Source organism: Lepisosteus oculatus, chromosome 2, assembly GCF_040954835.1.
Source record: "Lepisosteus oculatus isolate fLepOcu1 chromosome 2, fLepOcu1.hap2, whole genome shotgun sequence".
NCBI lineage: Eukaryota > Metazoa > Chordata > Actinopteri > Semionotiformes > Lepisosteidae > Lepisosteus > Lepisosteus oculatus.
The window spans coordinates 27474796-27480795 of record NC_090697.1 but is presented as its reverse complement, the minus strand read 5'-3'; the positions used below and the strand labels follow the sequence as shown (position 1 = coordinate 27480795).

Sequence of the window (6000 nt, the reverse complement as noted above, 5' to 3'; positions counted from 1 at the left end):
CAATCAATTTATTTTTATATAGCGCTTTTCACAACAAGGTTGCCCCAAGACGCTTAACAAAGCAAGTAGCCATACATTTTGTCAATACAGCGCAAAAGACCAGAAGAAAATGGAGGAGAGGAACCAAAAACTCTTTAATAAGGCAAAAAAAAACCTCTAGGGGTCCAAGGTCAACTGGCTGCCCAACCCCTTTGGGCATGCTAAGATTATATAATTAAAAAAAGGAAATAAATGAATGGGAGTATTAATCCATCCATCATGTCTTCTGTATGTCAGTACTCCATGCAAATTTCTGTAGACCAGAAAAATCCTCCTAAACGATAGTTATATCCACGATGCCCCTCTTGGATCCATGGCTGCGATGCAGCATCTGACTGCTATTCTGCTATTCACCAAATGTTTATTAGTATCACTACCACTAATAGAACTGAGGATAATAGCTACGATTGTCATTTTAAGTCAAGACACAAAAATGAGTTGAAAAGGCAATCCAGCCAATCAGACTCCGTCTAATTTGCATACCCCACAGTAAGCTGTGCAAGAGAAAAAGAGTTTCTATATTTTGTACAAGGAGGCTATGACAGTTTAATTTCTGGCATTTTTTCGTGGGATGTATTTATTAATTGTGCATGAAGATAATATTTAATCGTGTAAATAACTATACTCTTACCATAGACATACCATAGACGGGATAGACAAAAGAAAATTGTACTATATATAAGGATCACCTGACTCTAAAGCGTTGCCCGGATGATCCTCAGTGGTCTGGGGTGCAGGCTTCAAACCTGTAGCTGTTTAACGACAGAGTGGTTCAATTCCACCTTTCGGGCGGAGTTTGCTATGAAAGCGTAATATCTCCCTTGCTTTTAATATCTGCAAACCTGCCTGGAATATTTGCTTCCTAACACTAACAGTTTCGTTGTTACATTAAAGCGAGCCGCTTCCACACAAAGCCGAGTGACGTCGAGCCCTGAAAAGAAAAGGTCTCTGAAACGCGGACGCGGGGCATGAAGCTGCGCAGTCAGTGACGTCACGGCTGCGCCGCTTTCTGCCTTCCTTTACCCGCGCGTGTTTCTGAGCATTTGTGAGACAAGGAGCACCAGAAAGGTGCTACTCTTCCCGTTTGGAATTAGTAGTTTACTCATTGGAAGATCACATCCACCTATTTGTTAATAGAAACCAGGGTATCTATTTCTACAACATGGCTAGGCAGCTTGTTCCACTCTCCCACAACCCTGTGTGAAGTCGTGTGCATCCACATAGTCTCCACTTGTGTCATAGTTTGTGCTTGTGTCCTCTAGTTCGTTTTTTTACTCTTTATTCTAATGACATCCGCTGGGTTGACTTGTCAGATCCTTTCAGGATTTTGAACACTTTTATCCAGTCCCTTCACAGTTTAAGACTAAAGAGACTCAGTTCCTTCAACCTGTCAGTGCAGGACAGTCCCTTAAGCTCCGTCTAAATGTATGAAGTTGTTCTTCTCTGTACTGTCCCAATTAGCAATATGCTTCTTTGCGGTGACTGGTTATTTTTGGCTCAAGTAGCCTAAGTTTTTATTTAATGATATAGCATTGATAGCACCTTTACCATTAAAATCAAAACCACTGACATCTGTAAAGGTGTGTTTTAAAATATTTTAAAATTGTTATCATTGTACTTTTAATTGTTCGAGTTTCAATGTGAACAAAAGCATTGATTTTTTAACGCATGCCTAGCCAAAACACTTAAAAAAAATAAATGTCTGTAAAACAACCAACGGAAAACATATTGTGCTTTTACTCTAGTTTTTAATATAAATATAAGTTCAACCAAGCTGAACTATACATGCAAAACCAATCGTTCGGTGATGTGTTGTTAAATGTTCCCGTAAAAACACACCTCGTCTTTGACGTCTCTTACATGAGATCATGAACTACACAAAACAGTTTTCCTGGAAACAACAAACAGCTACCGCTCTTAAAATAAAACCACGTCCACAGTACGTCCACAGTACTCTGAAATCCATTGACCTGTTGCTTCCAGGGAATTGTGCTTGTCGTGACGTATTTGAATTGGAGTTCCCATGACAACATGATGCAACTCTGTTTGACATCACATCCCACTGTTTGCATATCTTAACGAGGAGCGGAACGTAATTTCTGTGTGCGCGCCGTGCAGCCGTTTCCTAAGAATCTATTACTGCTTGTGGTAGTCGGTGTTCTTGCTGTTCACATAGTAACATTTCCAGCTAAACTTTATTAAAAAATTTAGCTAAAAAAATCATGCTCAATTGTAGCTTTTTAAAGGGCATCGTTTAACCTTTATACCACCTCTCGTTAGATAACAAAATTGAACTTAATTCTTCTTTTCTTGCAGTTTTTTTATCAAAAGATTTTCAACCTTTTCCGCAGTCAACAAGGTTTAGCAACAGTGTTTCTTATATAATTACTCAAAATACAGCGGCATCATCTCAGATCTGATCCATCTTCTCCTCTTCTCTATGCACTCTGGCACTGGCTCATGGAAATGTCTGTCCTGAATTTGTGTATCAGTTGTTTGGCACAACAGCTTTTGCTGCAGGTGAAATTAATGATGTGGTCTTCTCAATAAATTTGGCACCTGGAAGGACCTGTTTTTGTTACCATCCATCCATCCATTTTCTAACCTCATTATTCAATACAGGGTCATGGGGGAGCTGGAGCCTATCCCAGTGAGCAATGGGAGTCGGGATACCCGTCAATTGAAGAACACACATAGACACTCACACCAGAGCCAGTTTTCCCAGAAGCCAATTAACCCTCCAGCATGTCTTTGGACTGTGGGAGGAAACCAGAGCACCCTGAGGAATCCCAGTCGAACATGGGGAGCACACACAAAGTCCACATGGAGAGAACCCTATCTGCTTGGCAGTGTTAAGCGCTGCTTGACCGTGCCACCATTTCGTCAACCATATGTTTCTTAACTCAGCAATGAGGAATAGGTGTAAATGGGTTATTTAACTTTAGTCGACGGAGAGCAGGAAGCCCAGAGTGGTCTGACAACAGTTTCCTGAGGGAAACACCAAGATCTTCCCAGCCTGCAAAGCTCAGCAGCAATCACCTGGTGACACCTTCCTGTTGTCAGCCCTCTGAGCTGTCAGCTGCAGTTAGCAGTAAGAGGAGGATGGAAACCAGATGTGGCAGTACAGAATATAATGATGGTAGCAAATGAGAAGTGGCCCTGTGCTCCATCTAGTCAGTTTTCGCAGTTAAGTTAGTTATTTTAGTTAGTTAATTGATCAGAGGATCTCATCCAACCTTGTCTTGAATGAAACCAGGGTATCAGCTCCAACAACATGGCTGGGTACCTTGTTCCACACTCCCACCACCCTTTGAGTGAAGCAGTGCCTCTTGTTTGCTGATTTAAAAGCCCTTCCACGTAGTCTCGATTGGTGTCCTTTGACTCATGTTTTACTGTTTATTCGGAAGAACTGAGTTGAGGATGCTGATACCTTTGGGGAATTTTGAATGCATGTATCAGGTCCCTTTGAATTCTAAAAAAGTCTTTGAAGACTAAAAAAATCAATTCCTTCAGGCTGAGAGTGCAGGACAGTCTCTTAAGTCTTAGAATGTATCTGATTGCTCTTCTCTAGACTGATTCCAGAACAGCAATATTGTTTAGATAACATCTATGAAACATCTTTCAAAACTGTACACACTATTCTAAATGAGGCCTTGCTATTACATTACACAATTCTAACCTCATGTCCTTTGATTCAATTTAATACAGCTTTTAAACGTATATTCTAGCATTTTGTTACTATTTTTATTGCTTCCTAACATTGACTAGAAATGAAAACAACCCGTCAAAATAAACACCTACAGTAAGTCTACTTCATTATTAGTCTCTTCTAGCTCAGTGTTTGCCATTTTATATTTATAGTTTATGTTTTTGCTACCTGAATATAATACTCTGTATTTGGTTATGGTGTCATCCACTAGCAATCTGCCCTTGAGTTCGTCCTTGTCTTGAGTTTGATAGAAATCTTTTTAAATTACATTTGCTGTTTTTATAATGTTGGTAGAAGCTATTACTATATATCCCAGAATCTAGATCATTGATATAAGTTAGTAAGAACAGGGGTTGTAATACAGACCCCTGATGGGACTCCCCTAATTACATCATCCCCGTTTGAACATTCACCCCTTATCTGTGCTTTCTGTTTTCTATTTAGTAACCAAAGCTCATTTCTGAATGCCTTTTGTAATTATGAAAGGATTATGTGTTGATATTTCAGTGGTAGCATAAGGGGTTTAACTTTGAGTATCCAGTGTTATTTCAATAAATTTGTCAGACACTCTGGCACAGTAGTTGTGCAGTATTAATTTGCAGTTATGCAACACATTGAAGGCAATTGTAGCTTTTTTATAAAGGGCGTGTATGCAGAAACCTAAAAGTGAAATGTTGTACAAGGCTGAATATACTGTAGCAAGCAGAACTTCACCCAAAGTAAGGTAAACACTGATTTCAACAGCTAGATATCAGAGTTTTTGCAACATACCGTAAAAAATGGAAAACTCCATGTGTCTCCATAGTTTCCCTATTTTAGAATATACTTTATTTAACTTTGTGAAAGTGCTGATGTAGCTGCGATGTGCTTGATGTGACAGCTCACATCCAGCCGCTGTGTGACTCATGATGTAAGCTGAGGCAGCAATGTCATTAAGTCACAGGAAGAAGCTGCAGTAGCCGGACTCAGAGAGCTCCCTGGACGTGCTGTCACTTCACATCACATCAATAGTTCCCCAGCCACACAGCTGGAGAATCTGGGAGCCTTCCACTGCCACCAGCTGACATCTTACTCCAGTTCTTCCAACACTATGCTTATTTGTGTGTAGACTGTGTTGTTACAAGTATGCTGGTATCTGAGATGTTTGACACTTAAACAAGCCCCATAAAAAATGCAAAGAAAGAAAGCATTATGGGTTGTGTCTCTCACCCCCTCCACTGCAGGTGCACACTTCTCCTGTCTGCAATATCTCTTTCAAACTATCTTCTCTCTTATCTTGCTGTTACACTGTCACACTGACTTCTAGATTGATAGTATGTTGTCTGTCATTGTGTTGTTATGCTGGGAGTGTGCTGGAAGACAAAATCCACCAATGGGATTGGCAAGAAGCTTGAATTTCAATTGAAAAAACATCTCTGGTCTAAAGAATCAGTCCAGTCATTTGATATTGGTGACGAGGGTAATCTTTAGACCTGCCTGCAGAACTCTGTAGGAATTTCAGACAGTGGTCTCTGAAGTTTTACACAGGGCGATATTTGTGAGGCTGGCTGATTGATCTCTTGACAGTTTTGTTTCCTCTGGTGTTCTGTTGTTCTCAGATTTAAGTTTTATGCTTATGATGCAGGTGGCACTGTGGCACAGTGCATAGTGTTGCAGCAGTGGGGTAGTGGGTTCAGTTCCTGGGGCACTATCTGTGTGGAGTTTGTATGTTCTCCCCGTATTTGCATGGGTCTCCTCCGGCTGCTCTGTCCAAAGATATTTTTTTTTACAAAATATACTTTATTTCCATAAAGAAATAAATAACTCTTTATGGGGTTTCCGTAACCACATAAAGAGTCCCTCCAAGCCCCACCACTTGCTTTTGTCCATTAGTCCCTGTCCAGCGCTCCCTCGCCGTAGGGAAACCCCGTTTGGCGACGTGGCGCTTCATCCTCCTTCTGAGGATAGTCCAAAGATATACTGGTAGGTCAAGCGGCTTCTGTGAGAATCGTCCTTGGTGTGAGTGTGTGTGTTTGTGTCTTTGTGTCCTGTGATGGATTGGCATCCTGTCTAGAGTGTATCAGGCTTTGCACCTATTGCTTGCCAGTATAGGCTCCAGGCCCACCCTGATTGATCCTAGGCCTACCCAATCAGTCCAAAGTAATTTAAGATTTTTTCCCCCTTGTTTGCATTACATGATTTGCTTTTTAATGTTACGTGTTTGATTTTTTCCACCGTATGCGATTTGCTATTGGCTCCCTGTATCTTTTGTG

General features: G+C 40.8%; 1 non-coding gene across 1 annotated transcript; it reads left to right on the top strand.

The window, feature by feature from the left end:
* Positions 1–744: 744 nt before the first annotated feature.
* On the top strand, positions 745–831 carry trnastop-uca (transfer RNA opal suppressor (anticodon UCA)). The gene has a single exon. It is a non-coding gene; the product is annotated as a tRNA-Sec (tRNA).
* The last annotated feature ends 5169 nt before the right edge of the window (positions 832–6000 follow it).